Consider the following 17,093-nt stretch of genomic DNA (forward strand, 5'->3'; position numbering starts at 1 on the left):
ATCCAAGCAGAGGTGTTGAGTGGGCAGTTTGAATATGTGTGTTTGGAGTTTAGAACATGAGTCTGGTATATAGATGCATATTTGGGGGGCAGGTATCAGCAAATTAAAGCCACAAGTGGTTGAAGCCACGGGTGCATTCTCCAGTGGCGTGTGTGTGTGTGTGTGTGTGTGTGTGTGTGTTCAAAGCTCTAAAGGTAGCCAGGGAACTTTTCCCTGTGGGGGCAGCAGCCCCTGGGCAGAGGAGGAAAGCCAGAGGGACATTTGGAAGAGTATCCCACAAGGATTGTGTGGTGAGCAAAGGTCAGGACCCTTGCCCAGAAGTCAGGGAGGAGGATTGTCTGGGACTGGCTGCATGAAGGCTGCTAATCACCACACCAGATCCTGACTGCAGTGTTGAGAGATGGGAGAGGTGAGGGAATGGAAGCCACCTTTCCAGAAAAGGAATGCATGAAGCAGGCTGCAGGAAAGGCACTGGACTCCCCCAATCCTGGACACAATAGGCACCAGAGGAAGTCTGTTGTATTGAAATGCTTCAAGGTAGAGATCAAACAGCCTGGCCTTGTGGAGGAGAGTTAGCAGGCAGGGAGTCTACACCAGCTGCAAGTTCTCAAATGTACCTGGAGATCCCCTGGGGCTCCTCTCCAATTCACATTCCCATCAGTATCTTGACAGTGCAGCGGGGCACAGCCCCTGCTGCTGATGGCTGCCCCAGGTCTTGTGATCAGGGACAGAGTCACGAGGGGCTTACATCCCCTAGAGCTGATGCCCCCTGCTTGTGCCCAGAGCCTCTCAAAGCTTCCACGAAGCAGCTCCCTCTGTTTCTTACCCTCCAAGACTGTCGCATGCTGTGTAAATGCCAGGTCACTCTCCCATCGTTTCCATGTCCCCTCTCTGCTCTCCCCAGGCTCCCCTGCCACCAAACTCACCTTTCCTCCTTTGGAAAAAACTACATTCCCTTCCTTATACAGGTGAAGTGTCTAAGCTCCAGTCCTGCTCCCAAAGTCACTGTGGTACCCAGTCTATAGGACCATGCTCATGGCTGAGTCCTCAGCTCCTGCACGGCACTACAGAGGCAGGAATGCCTGAAGTTAGGTCACCAGATGCGCAGCAGGATGCTCCCCACTAGGCCTGGCTGCCCTTGGGAGGAGTCTACCGTGTACCTGCCCCCATGGGACCCTCCTCACCTGCTGCTTTTTCTCAGCTTGTCTTTTTCTCAGGTTGCTTGAACTGTGCTGGTATCTGCTTGTGTATCAGCGGTTAGCACCCTGCTGTCCTCTTGCCCAGAGCGTAGCCTGGGGTGGGGGGTAGCGTTATACTCTCCTTCCATCTTTAACCCCTCCTCCCTTCCCCTTCTCTCAATGACTCACCTCAGGGAGGGCTGTTGGGAAGAAAATGAAAGGGGGCCTTAGGAGCTCAGACCTGGGGGGTGTTGGGGGCCCAGGGAATGAGAAGGGGGCTTGGGACTGAGGGGCATTAGGAGGGAGTGGGCTTTAGCCTGGTTTCTGTTGAGAACAGATGAGGTACCCCTGCTCATCTGCTGGGGCTGGCAGGACATCAATCTGCTTTTCCAGAGATTGGAAGCTACAGTCTCACAAAATCATGGCCATGCTTCTCCTACTGGGGTGGGGGACAGTGGCCAGAGGGTCACACCCCACGTGGGTCTTGTCTCTTGCTCCCTCCTTTCTCTCCAAGTTATAGCCCCTTGCTTTTGAACAAGTGTCCAGTGTGCCGATGGCCAAGGGGTCCTGGCAAATGCTGGGCAGAAACCAGGACCTGACATGCAAAGGTGGACCCGTAGGCAAGTGCAGTAGGACTTCGGTGGGACAAGTCCATGGAGCGATGCTCCTCAGGACGCTTGCTGCACAGCCTACACATGGCCTCACACTGATCCCTCCCCCACTGACCTTCCACATCTGGAGGCTGGAGACACCCAGGCTTGGCCTGTCCCAAATGAAGCTGCCCCAAAACTGTGCTCAAATAGCCTCTCTGCAGGGATCACTTGTCTCCTTACCTCCCCTACCCTACAGGCAGGACTGCCATCTAGACACCATCCCTGCTGAACCTTCTTGAGAGGATGGCTTGGGGTCTCACAGTGGGGATGGAGAGTCTCCAATGCTTTGAGGCCCAAAGAGTAAATGTGACTCTCTTGGTTAACCAGTGTTCACTGTCTTAGTGGCTTGGGCTGCCATAAGCAAACACCATAGACTGGGTGACTTGAATAACGGAAATGGACTCCTAGCCTCTACAACTGTGAGAAAATAAATTTCTGTTTTTGAAACCGCACAATCTGTGGTATTTGTGATGGCAGCCTGGTAAATGAATACCGTGAGTAACACTCAGCAGCCCATATACACCCAGAGTCCACCACATGCAACACCATTTCCTGCAAACCAGCTTTGCCTTTCAAAGGGGGAACCCTGATTGACTTCCCAGACTCAGGTGCGAAGGGGTTGCTACTAACCGGCTCCCACGAACCCACTCCTCTCCCCTCTGGGAGGCCCACTCACTTAGAGGGAGTGCAGGGGAGCATGGTTCTCGGGGTAGTGCAGGCTGATGAGCAGGGTCACCAGGCCCAAGCAGCCTCCTTCGGCTAGGATGACACCCTGAGGGTGAGCAGAAGACCTGTCTGCAGGAGCCCCTTACTTAGGCTTTGCCCAGTTGCAGCTTAGGACCCTGGGCCAGGAGAGCCCCCCAGTGCTCCTCCCATCTGCTCCCCATGGCACCCCAGATACTAAGTCACTTTCTTGGGTCTGCTGGTTAACTTGGTGTCACAGCCACCCCCAAGACTCCTCCCCTCTTAGGATGAAGCACAGACTGCTTCACACCCATCACACATGGGCAGTCCCTCAACCCAGAGGAGCACGCAAAGACTGAACTCTTCCCCAGCCACATGAGGACACCTCCACATTGACATTTCTTAGCAAATAAAATCACCTGCCCAGCCACTGCTCTGTTCAGTGTCACACACGCTGACCCCTTAGAGACCTCGCACGCAAAAACACATTCTTATACGGGGCTGCACGTACTTGGCGTCCCTTCACACACATACAGGTAACCCTTCCCCTTCACAGACATCCTTGCCCCACAATACTCAGTCCACATGGACCCGGCCCCACTCACAGATTATATGCACAGGATATACCCCGCCCCCCCGAACACACACGTGCCCATGTCCCCATCACCTCACCCCACTCATCCTCGGTTGCCTATGCAGACTCTCCTTTCGCATAGACTCTTCCCCACACACTTGGAGGGAAGGGAGGGATTTTCCAAGTGCATCTCTTCCCTGGGACCCTTTCCAGAGACTACAGGTCTGGAGGGTGGACAGAGTGCTCTTTGTAGGCCGGGGTACGGTTGGTCATGGTGGTCTGGGGGCATTTCTTTCACAGAAGAAGGGTCCTAGCCCCTCCCTGCTGTGTCTAGGAGACTTGAGGACCTTGTTCGTCCCGTGTTGCCACAAAGGCAGCGACTAATGGGGCAGGCAGCTCAGGACCTGAGGCCGGCATTTGCCCCCATTCCCCTTACTGACTTCCAGATGTGGTCTCTGAGGCCTTGGTCACAGAGGCTCACCTGGTGTCACTTGAAAAGGCATTTGACGCAGAAGAGTGGAGACCACAAATCTGGGCTGCAGGAGGAAGTGGAGGAGCCTTTTACCCCTTCATTATTACCCAGCTCTCCTAGTCAACAATTCTTTACATTCAAATGTCAGTGTTTAAATTACTAGTGTGACTTTAATGAGAGCAGCTATTACAGGAATAAAGAATGAGCCCCCTCTAGTCAGGGTTCCTGTCCCAATCCCCCAGAATTGTTACTGGAAGGTCATGCAACATGCCATAGAGTCGATGCCTTCTTCTTCAGTTACTGGTTTACACTGGATTTCCAGGATGCCCCAGGCTCCGGGTTTTTCTCCTATTTCCCTGGTGGTGGCTTCTCAGTGTCTTTTCCTGATTCTTCTTTCTCCCCTGGACCTTTTCTCTGTTCACACTGACTGTGATGATCTCATCCGGGTATAGATGCGCTGGTGGCTCCCACTTTCCTTCTCGCATGGACTTGCATCTGTGTGCCCAGCTCTCTGCTCACACCTCCACATGGATGTGGGCGCCCACCCACCTTTCCTCCACACTCACACAGGCCTTTTTACTGCAAGCCGCTGCACTCTACTCAGGGCTTTCTCTGGTCACAGGAATGTGCCTGTCCAAAGTGCCGGAGAATTCCTGCCCTGGAAACAGCCTCCTAACGGAGATGCATGGGGCTCAGTGAACAAACTCCCAGCCCTCCGCGCTAGGGTGCAAATCTGAGGCGTGTTCTCCAGCTCCCTGAGGTCCCCAAAAGGACTGAGTCCAGTTGCCCACGCTGATAACCTGCCTGCCCACCTCCCTCCTAGGATCCTGAGCCCAAATGAACTACTTGTGCTCAAGTCCAGCCTAAAGCCCATTCTCAACCCTCGGTTTCTACACCTCCATGTCATGGAGTTGAATGTCGCGCAGGTCAAACGTTTGGCCTTATCGCTAACTCTTCTCTCTTGTCGCACTCTACACCCCTCTATCGGAATCTGACCCTCTCTTTGTCCACCGCCACTGCCCTGGGCCACGCTGCTTTTGTCCCATCCGCAGCCTGTTCTTGACTTCGTCGGACCGCAGGTCAGTCCGGGTTGCCCTCTGGGACTCTGGTCTTCTCAGCCCTGCCCGCCGCCCCCGCCCCCGCCCCCGCCCCCGCCCCCTCTGCCAGGTGCCTCACCTCTTCCAGTCTCCCTCTCCGCCCGAGGACCGCCCCCTGCTGGCCTTCTTTCTTCTTTCGCATTTGTCCCTCTGCCTCTGCGCAATGCAAGTTTCCGGAGGGCAGGGCTCTCCTCTGTTATTTATGACGAACAGCGCCAGGCATACAAGGAACGCAATAAATATCTGTTGAACGCCTCTCCCGCAACCCGCGGCTCCTCTACCATCCCGGAGACCATCTCTGAGACCCATCTGCAAGCTGCGGGGACCCACCGGAGGAGAAGAATCCGCTTCCTTTGTCCCAAGAGTCGCTCAGACCGGCAGGTCCCCGGACTACAAATCCCAGAATACGTCGCGCCTCCTGCGTCGTTCGTGTCCTTTCCGAGGTGGCGCTGAGCCTTCTGGGAGGTGTAGTCCATGCGTCTCAGTCTTTTTTTTTTTTTTTTTTTTATACGGAGCCTTGGGGATCCAAGTTGGGCCTCTACTTTTTGGCTGTTTGGCTTTTGCCAGCGATGTACCCACTCTCGAAACAGATTTCCGCCTTCTTCGCCTGGTTGGGGGGCTCCCTCCCTCCTGGGGTGGGCCAGGCGCCCTTCACAGGTGCCTCGTGGGAACATTTACATTAGGTGTCTGTCACCTAAATTACGGGCTGGCGTGTCACCCATCTCTACGTGGACACCACCCCACGGAGGGCCGCACACACCATTTCATTCATTGGTTCAACAGCATTTGACCACCAGCTGCTTAGTCAGATAACAAACACTTAACTGGATATGTGCCAAATGTGATGTAGTTTTAACTGGAAGACTCTGGTTACTGTATTTAAAAAGGCCTATAGAAGGGCAAGGGCTGAAGAGGCGGGCCCGTTAAGAAACTGTTACAAAGAAAACCACAGGCCCCAAGTGGTGTCACTTAGACTAAACTGGGGCTGGATACGTAATCTAATTGCGGATTCAACCTCCCCCAGAAGTGTAGTCTTAACCCGTCAGTCAGGGATTTTTCAGCCGGCACCCCTGAGTCTGCCAGGTGGGCCCTCTCCATCCTCCAAAGAAAGATGAGGTAATCTGCATGATACCTTTGCTTTTCCCCCAAGGGAAAGTGGCCTGGAACCATCTGTTGCTTTTGCTGATAAGTTCCTTGGGCCACCTTCCTTCTATAAAAATCTTCCATTTTGTACACCCTCTCTATTTGCTAAATGAGATGAAGCCCCATTCATGAATCATTTAATAAAGCCAATTAGATCTTTACAATTTACTCTGTTGAATTTTTTTTTTTTTTTTTTAAAGATTTTATTTATTTATTTGACAGAGAGAGACACAGCGAGAGAGGGAATACAAGCAGGGGGAGTGGGAGAGGGAGAAGCAGGCTTCCCGCGGAGCAGGGAGCCCGATGCGGGGCTCTATCCCAGGACCCTGGGATCATGACCTGAGCCGAAGGCAGACGCTTAACAACCGAGCCACCCAGGCGCCCCTACTCTGTTGAATTTTTATTATTTAACAAGACTTCTCTCTGTGTGACCTTGGGCAAGTCAGTTAACACCTCCATGACTCAGTCTCCCCATCTAAAACTGAGCATAACAATAGTATCCACCCAGGCCCCAAGTCAGTAAACCAAGACTTATTACCTAATGTAACTGCAGCTTCAAGGCCCCAGGAATGTCACCTTTAACCAGTCAACATGGTTGGTCAGCATTAGGAAACTATCTGATAGACGCCTTCTGTTCCCCTTAGGAGTGTGACCTTGCCTAAAATGAAAGATTCTTTGCTAATAGTTTCCTTTTTCCTTCTTCCTCTCTGCCTTTAAAAACCTTTCCTATGCTTAACTCAGGGAAACTCTCCTCTGCTTGCTAGATGGGATGCTGCCTGATTTATAAATCATTTGATAAAGCCAATTAGGTCTTCAAATTTATTCAGCTGAATTTTATTTTTACAGAGGTAATGAGGGGGAATTATTAAGAGTAGTGCCTAGTAGAGAGACAGATCCATGCACAATTTAATAATTCTCATCATTAAAATCAATGCCACCAGCCAGGTGAGAGGTAAAACTGGTTTTGGCCAGGTGGTAGTGATAGAGCAGGCAGTTAGTTAGACATGAGCTGAAGGCAAAGGTGGTGATAAGTAGATGACACATTAGAAGGCTGAGGGCACAACATCCTGACTTTGTGGCTTCCAACACCCCGGGGGGGTTGACAGACCAAGAGCCACAGGTGTGGAACTTGCACTCTCCTCTTCAACCTCTGCCCCAGGGTAACCTATAGCTTCATTATAATATATTTACATTGTGGTTTCTACCTCCCCCATGGGGAAAGATGGCCCTGACAGTTCCAGCAAGAACCTTGTAGGAGTCCCTTAGATGATTGGAAACAACTTCAGTCAGAGACTGCCCTGGCTATGACCCATAACCTCTGCAAACATAAAAAGAAAAGACACCCCTAACCCCAGTGCAGTTGCCATTCTGTGCCTACCCACCCTCCCTTCTTGCGAGTGTACTGTCTTTTTTGTTTTTTTTTAAAGATTTTATTTATTTATTTGAGGCGGGGGAGGGAGGGAGGGAGAGAGAGAGAGTACAAGCAGGGGGAGTGGCAGGGAGAGGGCGAAGCAAGCTCCTGCTGAGCAGAGGGCCCTGGGATCATGACCTGAGCTGAAGGCAGATGCTTAACTGACTGAGCCGCCCAGGCGCCCCTAATTTCTCCTCTTTTTTAGTTTTCTACAGAATTGTCACAATTAACGAACATGTAACTCTTTCATGGGGGGATCCAAGAACCGAAACCTCCATTCACACGACCTAGACTCTCCCACCGGTAACATGAGCAATGGGGCTCAGGAGAAGTAGTCACGTCCTGGAGCCGGTTTTCAGGTGGAGCCCACACATTGTGCTGAGAAATTGGATGAAGGGTGTGACATAAAAGAGTTTTGGCCTGAATAACCAGGAAGACAATGGAGTCATTTCCTGAGCGCAGGAAGCCTGGGAAAGGCTGGCTGTTAGGAAGCCTCAGGAATTGAGGTTCGGGTATGTTAAGCTCAGGAAGCCTATTGGACACTCGATACAAATGTTGAGTAGGCATTTGGATATGTGACTGGAATTTGGGGAAGTCCAGGCTGTAGGGACAAATCTGGGAGTCATCTGGATATAAATAGCTTTTGAAGCTACTAGGCTGAATGAGGTCACTTGGGGAGTGAGTGAGATGGAGAAGCAGCTGGAGACTGAGCCAAAGGGCGAGTCAGCAGGTAGAAGGCTCTGGCTAGGAAAGCAGCAAGGACAGGAGCCCCACCTAGGTAAGCATCTAGCTCTGCCATGTGGGAGATTTGTGGCTTCAGGCAAGACAGCTAACCTCTCTGAGCCTCAGCTTGTTCACCTGGGGAGGAAATAGGAATGGCCATATTTAGTTTGCAGGACTGTGGGACGATTAAAGCAAATAACGCAGCTACAGGGCCCCGCACAAGGCCTGGCTGCAGTAAGTGCTCGGAGCACCTGTGACCCTGGAGTGACAGACGCCTCACTCCTATCTTACCCTTTCCCCATGGATTTCTACCCAGGGGCAGACACACAAGAACTCAAGACACTCAGAGGGAGCAACCTGCAAATGTCAGGCCCCAAACATTCCTCCTCTGGTCAGCTCGCTGTCCAGGTCTTAGGCAGAGTTCAGAGCTGGCTTCCTTGTTCCATTTCCTCTGGTCAACAACAGATGGGCCTTGGAGCAAAGTGCAAGTCTGCAGGGATGGCTTAGAGCCAACATACGAGCCGGGAAGAAAGAGGCACATTCTCATCTTTAATGATACAATTTGTGTCAATTATAATTCAATGAAGCTAAAAATAGATTTTCAACCATAAAATAAAGCGATATAATAGAACTCAGAAAAAAATTAAGGAAAGAAAGAGAAAGAAAGAGAGAAAGAGAAAGAAAGAGGCATATTCTGTGGCTCTCCTCCTGTCTTAGTCTGTTCTGGTTGCTCTAACAAAGTACCACAGACTGTCAGCTTATAAACAACAGAAATTTAGTGCTCACAGTTCTTGAGGCTGGAAGTCTGAGATCAGGGTGCTAGCCTAGTTGGATGAGGGCCCTGTTTCTGGTTCACAGCAAGTGCTTTCTCACTGTTGTCCTCACGTGGTGGGAGGGTGAGGAAGTCTGTGGGGTGTCTTTTATAAAAGCACTAATCCCATTCATGAGGGATGGGATCCACCCTCATGACCCAGTCACCTCCAAATCCCCATCTTCTACATGATCACATTGGGTATTAGGATTCCAGCATGTGAATTTTGGGGGGACACAAGCATTTCGATCATGGCACCCCTTGACTAGTAAAACAGGACCAAAGTGTTCTGTGGTGGGAATCAAATTCAGGGTTCTGATCTGTGAGTGGCGCCTGAGGGCCAAGCTTTTCCATAAGAGGTGGCCTAGAGTTGTGCATTGTCCAGAGCATGCTGACTGGTGACAGGCATCAACTCTGCTCTGAGGTTTCTTTTAGATAGAACTGTTGTTGATTTTGCCCTTTTGTTTACATATTATTTCCCCAGGCAGACAGATTTCTATAGTTTTGATTCAATTATCATTGTTTTTAAACTGGCTTTACCCTGTCATGAGCATATTTCTGACCATCTCGATTTGATATTTTGTATCCTGGCCTCTCAGCTAGATTTGAGAGACTCTGTAGTTTTTTTTATTATTCGGTTTGCTAGCCACTTCAGATTTCTTGGCAAAGATGCAGGGAATGCCCTAGTCCATAACCATCCAGATCTCTCAGGATGGGTTATTGTGTGATGGCTGCACTTGGCAGTGTTTTGTCCAGTCTTGTACTCATCAGAGGGATCTCTCATAATTACATATGGCTGTCATCAAGAGAAGGTTAAATTGTGTCTGCTATTTCTCTTTTCTGAAGTGGAGAAGTCTCATGTAAACGAGCCTCATTTCTGGGTGTTCAGAATAAGGGAGGCCCAAGCAGAGATAAGGAACAGAAAGAAAGCCAAGATGATTTTAGGGCTCACTATTTTATTCCCTTCTCTCAGTTGTTCCTATTTTGTCCAGTATTGTAGTTGCTTACATGGCTCAAAGAAAAGATGAATTCATGGAGGTCTTGCTTCCATCCATGTCCCTGCACTGTTCTACCTGCCCTCCACACACAACACGGTTGATCAGTTCCTGGTGTACCCTTATTTTGGAAGCAAATGTCTACATGTACATTCTTATTCACTCCCCTGTTCTCACAGAAGGCAGCATGCTGTGTGGTCTGCTCTGTACTTTGGTTGTACCTCGGGGATCCCTTTCCCTTTCCACATAGGGACACGCCTCTTTCTTGCTATGGTGCATAGTACCGTAGTGTGTGGATGTAACTACTTTATTCGACCAGTTTCCTATTGATAGGCATTTGGGTTGTTTCTAACATTTTGCCTTTACAAATAAATATTGCTTCAAGTGAAAAGCTTATGCATATGTTATTTTCACTTGTGGAGGCAAATCTTCAGGATAGATCCCTAGTAGTGGGATTGTCAAAGGGCAGATGTATCTGTAACTTTGCTAGATGGAGCCAGAACCTTCTTTTTGGTAACCTACTATTTTGCATTGCCAACATGCCCAGAGTGCCTGTTCTTCCATAGCATCACCCATGGAACATTTTGTCAACATTTTGGATTTTTGTCAGTTTGATAAGTGAGAAATAAGTCATGAGAAGTCAGTGTGATACGATTTGCATTTATCTTATTGTGAGTGAAATTGAACATCTTGTTATATGTTCAAGGGCTATTTGCATTGTCTTTTCTGTGAACAGTCTGTTCATGTCTTTTGTCTATTTTTTAAAAGATTTTATTTATTTATTTGAGAGAGAGAGAGAGAGTGCACAAGCATGGGGAGCAACAGGCAGAGGGAGAAGCAGGCTACCCACTGAGTAAGGAGGCTGATGCGAGACTCGATCCCAGCACCCTGGGATCATAACCTGAGCCAAAAGCAGATGCTTAACTGACTGAGCCACCCAGGCACCCTATTTTTATGTTTTTTTTTAAAAGCATTTTTCTTCTTGATTTTTTTTTTTTTTGCAAATTCTTTATATTTCCTGTGTTGAGACAGTATTTTTGAGAGCTGAGGCTACATCTAGCAGAAAACCAGAGCCAGCTATTAAGCAGCCAGAATGCTACAGTAATTGAATACATGACCATGTCTCTTTTAGCACGCTCTTTGTTCTCCTCTTGTAGAAGTTGTAGACGTCTATTTAGTCTGATTATCTGTCATCTTAACGAAGCTGCATCTACAACAGTCATGTCGTCTGAAGTTCCTTCAGTTGTTGTATCTATATGTGACCCGCCATGCATGGAGTCAGCTCTAACCAGCTGTCCATTTTGGCGAACAGCATTTTCACTCAAAGAGAACTCTCTTTTTAGCCTGCCAACTGCACAGATTTATTCATTTTGAGGGGTTGGAGGAGGTCTTTCTAAATCCAGAAAATCTAGTGGTGTTTCACTTCGTGTAAGTACATGAGGTGGTGTTTTTAGTGCCAGAGGTTTAAAGGGAGTTGACTGAATAAGGTCAAGATCTGCTGGTCTTGAAAATGGAATGTCTTCATTATTTCTTGCTACAACAATCCTCTCTGGAACCTGCATAATGACACTAGCATTTGGAACTCCTTCTTGGAATCCTCGTTCCAGGTCGGCATTTGGTGGTGCTACCTTTAATTTCTCCGGGACCCTCATTTGCTGACTGATACCTTCGGTGTATTCCATTTCATACTGAATTCGACTAATCTCCGCCCTCTCAGCAGCAGTGGGAGAGGGAAATGCTGCCGCACCCACTAAATGTGTACCAGGTACGGCTATTTGGCACTATCAGCTTCTGTGCTTCATATTAAACCCTTTAACTTGCTTTCATGTGCCTGTGCTGGAATCAGAGCCACTTGTGTCCCCCTGGGTCCGCTGCAGTGTCCCCGGTGAGGGCCGCCACCCGCCGGCTCCCGGGGCATTCGGGCGGGCGCTCCCAGAGGCTGCTGGCCGAGCTCTCGAAGGTGCCCAGGCAAAGCACTGTTTGGAGCTGCCTGCAGCGGCTCTTCTTGATTTTTTTTTTTAAAGATTTACTTATTTGAGAGAGAGAGAGAGGAAAAAAAAACACGGGTGCGCGTTGGAAGGAGGGGCAGAAGGAGAGGAAGAGAGAGTCTCAAGCAGACTCTGCATTGAGCATGGAGCCTGACAGGGGGCTCGATCTCAGGAGGTCCCTGAGATCATGACCCCAGCCGTTCAACCAGCTGCGCCGCCCAGGTACCCCTTCTTGGTTTTTATTTTTATTTTATTTTATTTTATTTTTTTAAAGATTTTATTTATTTGATAGAGAGAGACACAGTGAGAGAGGGAACACAAGCAGGGGGAGTGAGAGAGGGAGAAGCAGGCTTCCAGCCGAGCAGGGAGCCTGATGCGGGGCTCGATCCCAGGACTCCGGGATCATGACCTGAGACGAAGGCAGACGCTTAACGACTGAGCCACCCAGGCGCCTCCCCTTCTTGGTTTTTAAAAAGCTTTTTATATATTAGAAAGATTAGCCCTTTATTTTTGATATAAGTTGTATTTTTTTTCCCCTTTGATCGTGAGACTGCCAGTTCCTTCCTGAAACCTCTTCTGCCCTTGGCCTTCAGTTTACTCTCTGGCTGCTCTCCTCAGAGGCCTTTGTCCCCTGCCTGTCAGTCATGTTTGTGTCTTGCAGTAGGTGCCCTCCTGTCTTCTTATACCCTCTCTCTGGATGGCCTTGGTCATAACTGAGGCCTCAGTGGGCATCTCTATGCTGTCTCTGTGCACCTCCAGCTGGGACTGTCCTTGGAGATCCCAGCCGCCTGGCCCATCATTAATAGATCCTGCACTCAGATATCATCTCAGGCTATGTGGTTCCCAGACTGGACTCAGTAACACACTTTCTCTTGTGACCCTTCTCCTGGGAGGGGCAGAAATCTCTCTCAACCACATCTCTGAGCTTCCCTGCCTCATATCTACTGGTTGCTTCGCAGATTCTCGGTGGGGAGATCTCTCCTTTTTGTACAAACTGGTGCTCCGAGAAGTTCATGTTGTTCTGGTCTAGGAAGATCTTGCATGGGGGGTTGAGGGCTCCACTGGGCAGCACTACCCTTCAGTCTCTTTGACTTGCTTGGGGTCCACATGTCTTGACTAAATGTTATCCACCTCTGCCCCGAAAAGGGCCATGTTGGTTCACACAGATGACAACGTCCTCCTCGTACATTTGTCCTCCTTATGCCATGTGTCATTGTGCACTTCAGCCCTCCAGGATGTGCCGCAGCAAGGAAAGGCCCCTTTTGCACTTGGAAGATTGTGGTGTCCCCCCAGAAGGCTCCAGTCCTGGAAATGCAGGACAATATGAGCCAGCTGGGCCGTGTTCTTTCTACATAAGTATGGATGTGTTAAGGCTGGGCTTAAGCAGTCAGTGACTGCATCGTGGCATAGTGGGGTTTGGAAGTCCCAAATAGCTCTCACCACAAAGGAGTTAAACACCTCTCTTGGTGTTTCAGAAAAAACACTGTCCAATTGTCTATTTCTATAGCAGAATTCTCAGTGCTGTGAGAGTCCTTAAAGGGCATCTAAAACTTAACATGTCCTAGATGGCACTCAAAGTCTTCACACTGGGAGATACTCTGTCAGTGTGCCTTGTCTCTGCCAGCAGGATCAGCACCTCCTCAGCTAATTAAGAGTGAAATGCAGATCTTATTCCCCATTTCCGCTTGCCTCACTCTCCACACCCGTGTCATCTGTGAACCACCCAAGAGCGCTTTCAGATGCATTGCCAAGAATGGTCCAGCTCCCACCTGATCTTGCCCCAGCACCAGTGACAAGCAGCTGCTCCCTCTGCAGCCAGAATGCACCTGTTGATCCTGCCGTCTGACCTTGTTGTTTGGTCCTTGGCATCAAAACTCACGTCCTCAGGTAGGAGCTCCCCTTGTGGTGAGCACAGTATTACAGAGAGTTGTCGAATCTCTACGTGGTACACCTGAAACCAGTGTGACATTGTGTGTCAAGTATGCGGCAATAAAACAAACGACCCCCCTCCCCCCAAACTCACGTCCTCAAGCAGAAGCAACCTCAGGGGTCTGCAGAGCCAGACTTGCGGTGTGGAATGAGGGAGGCTGTGGGTGGCACAGCTAGACTGGAGAGCAGATGTGGCCCCATGGGACAGTGGACTGCTGCTGCACGGCACCTGGACCCAGTGTTGTTGAATCTTCCGATTCTGTCAGGAGAAGCTTGAACTGTGGATGTAAAAACTGTAAAATCTCTTTCCCTTTCTTTCACAATTCTTTGAACATGCCATCCTCCCGCCTGGTTTTTATTTTATTTTCCCCTCCATTTCCTACCCTTTCTAACGTCCCCCCAGGCCTCTTGGACGCCTGAGTTAATGCCTTTTTGGTCATGCATGTACCCTTGTATGTCATGCAGTGAGGTTTGTGTATACGTGCTTTTCCTTTATGTACATATTATCCAGCTATAGATCTGGTGGTTGCACCCCTTGCTTAGGAAAGTTTTAGTATTGATCCCTGTTCATTGTATCATCACCCCCATGATGGGCCAGAAGGTGCTTCTAACTCCCACACACAAAGCTGCAATGAGCTCCCTCCCAGCTACCCTCCTACAGCCCTCAAACTGACCTGGGGCGGGAGTGTCATGCCATGGGATTTGTGTGCTTAATCACACCAAGTGCTGACAGATTGCTGTCCAGAAGAATGTGTCATCGATCTCCACACCCCAGTAGTGCCTTCCACCTGGCCGCACTCATGCCAACCTTTGTATATATACAAAGGGTACAGTGATATGTGATTTCTGTGTTAATAAGATTTGTTTTAATCATGAAGTTTGAACAGTATTCAAAATAGCCTTATAAAGAAGGCCTTTCATGAGAAAGATGTTGCACAAAGGGAAATTTTTTCTGTGTGTGATTACTTGCCTCTGTAACTATCCTATAAAAATTTGATATTTAGAGCTTTCATAGCCTTTGTGATAGAAAATAGAGCAGTTACATCTCTCGCCCTGGGGTTATGGTTAGGTGGTTAGGGTTCGGGTCATGGGTTGTCCTAACCCTAACTCTAACCCTAACCCTAACCCTAACCTTACCATCCACACATTTGGTTTCTGCTCTTTGTAAAGGAGAGAAGAGATTGGAAAATGAGCCAGTTTGTTCTCTGGGGATGGGTGATTAATGTTGGGGGGGAGTAGGTGTGACTCCGGGGCTCCCTCCTCCCAGGGACACGAGTGAGGTCTGTGTGCCTTCCAGTCTCTGAGATGAGAGGATCCAATGCCCAGGGCAGGAGCCTTGAGTTTCCTACCAACAGCAAATTTGCTTTTTCAGCAGTTGGAAGAGCTTCTTGCCATCATGGGAGAATAACAAGAACACTGGATGGGCGGCTGCAGCCCCTGACCCTAGAGACCTCTTCCTTCCTTGGGCTTCAGATTCCACAGCCTTGCAGTCAGTCACCAGTGATGCAGAATCTGCTGCTTTCCCAGCCTGGCATCTGTTCTCACGTCCAAGTCCAGCACCTCAGCTTGTCTTTGGGAACCATATCTCATCTGCCTCCCATCCAAACAGATCCAGAGGGCAGACTCCACTTTCTACCCACCTCACAGATGGGTGTATGATCCAAGTTTACCCAATCCCTTGCTCTATCCTCTGGGTGCTCTGATGGCTTCAAGGATGAGAGTGTGAACCAAACCAGGCCAAAGACACTTAAAGCCATGACTTTTCGTGGAACCGAAGAGAAAGAGAAACCCTTCCCAGTAATGGATGGTGAGTGGGTGTTAGCCTGGAGTTGTGGGAGGCCCCAGATGCAGTGAGAGAGACTGTGCCTGTGAATGAGGCCACCCCAGAGCACTTAGCAGGATGGAAGGTTGGAGAGGGTCCAGATCACATTCTGAGAGTGTTAGCCCCTGGGCCTGCCAGGTCCAAACCCACTCTTAACTTGTCTCTTGCAAGTATTAATTTATTTCTACTGTTTAAAAATATTAATTTATTTTACTTCAATGTGTCCAGTCTCCTGCAAGCCAAAAAATCCTAGCTGTTACATCAGAACCCACAGTTCCTGAGACTCTCTGTGCAAGGTGTCCTCACTGGGAGGAGCATGGCTGGGGGAGACGAAGTAAGTGGGTGGGGTCAGGTCTCAGGGGAGCTCCAGAACAGTTCTGTCCCTGTTCCTTCTCTGTCCTGGGAGAGGAAAACCCCGGAATAGTGAGGGGAGAACCTCACTGAGAACAATTATCCCTGGAAGGCTAATTGGTCTGCTCGTTTTTTTCCCATTATTTTAGGGTCCATTTTGTTAATGTGTATCTTTACTAAGAAATAACCCATTTTCTCTAGGTTTCTGGTCTGATGCAATAGGTTTCTCTTATTTGACCTTTAATTTCTCCTCTTTTTTTTTTTTTAAAGATTTTATTTATTTATTTGACAGAGAGAGAGAGAGAGAGGGTACAAGCAGGGGGAGCGGCAGGGAGAGGGCGAAGCAGGCTCCTGCTGAGCAGAGAGCCCCATGCAGGGCTCGATCCCAGGACCCTGGGATCATGACCTGAGCCGAAGGCAGATGCTTAACTGACTGAGCCACCCAGATGCCCTAATTTCTCCTCCTTTTTAGTTTTCTACAAACTGTCACAATTAATGAACAAATATTGATATGTTATTTTTAGCTAAAGTCCGTATTTTATTCAGGTTCCCTCTGTTCTGCCTTTTCTCGCTCCTGGATCCCACGCAGGGCACCAAGTGACATGTGCTCATCATGTCTCTTTAGGCTCTCCTTGGCTGTGACAGTTTCTCAGACTTGCTCTGTTTCATTGACCTTGGCAGTGTTGAGGAGGACTGGTCAGGCATTTTGTAGAAAGTCCCACAGTGGGATTTACTTGTTTTCCTCATGATTAGACTAGGGTTATGGGTTTTGAGGAAGCAGATCAGGGAGGTAAAGTGCTTTGTCATTACTTTATAACAAGGGAACACTTGTTACGGTCCGTGTTAACGTTGGTCACCTGGCTGAGGCAACGTTGGTCAGGTTCCCCACCAGGAAGTTACTCTTTCCCATGTGCAGGAAGACACTGCTCTGAGCCCCCACTTTAGGAGAGGAGAGTTAGCTCCATTTCCTTGATGAATGGTTGAGTATCTACATCTATTATTTGGAATTCTTATAGGAGAGGTCTATTCAATCCCACTTATAAAAAACTATGTAATTTGTTAATAAAAATGCAACCAAGTAATTTAAAAGATCCCAATCCCATTGGCTTCATTGAACAACTCATGAAACAGGCAGCATCCCATTTAGCAAAAAGGAAGGGGCTCCTTTGAGCTGCAGGGAGGGGAAGGATTTTAAAGGCAGAGAGGGGATTAAAAAAAAGAAATTACTAGAAAAGGATGCACTATTTTAGGCAATGTCCCCC

The 17,093-nt window shown here is 49.0% G+C and overlaps 1 pseudogene; it reads right to left on the minus strand.

Moving 5' to 3' along the window:
- Positions 1-8,041: 8,041 nt before the first annotated feature.
- LOC116639194 lies at positions 8,042-11,491 on the minus strand (annotated as a pseudogene).
- Positions 11,492-17,093: the final 5,602 nt, after the last annotated feature.

The sequence above is a fragment of the Phoca vitulina genome, unplaced genomic scaffold, assembly GCF_004348235.1.
Source record: "Phoca vitulina isolate PV1807 unplaced genomic scaffold, GSC_HSeal_1.0 scaffold2, whole genome shotgun sequence".
NCBI lineage: Eukaryota > Metazoa > Chordata > Mammalia > Carnivora > Phocidae > Phoca > Phoca vitulina.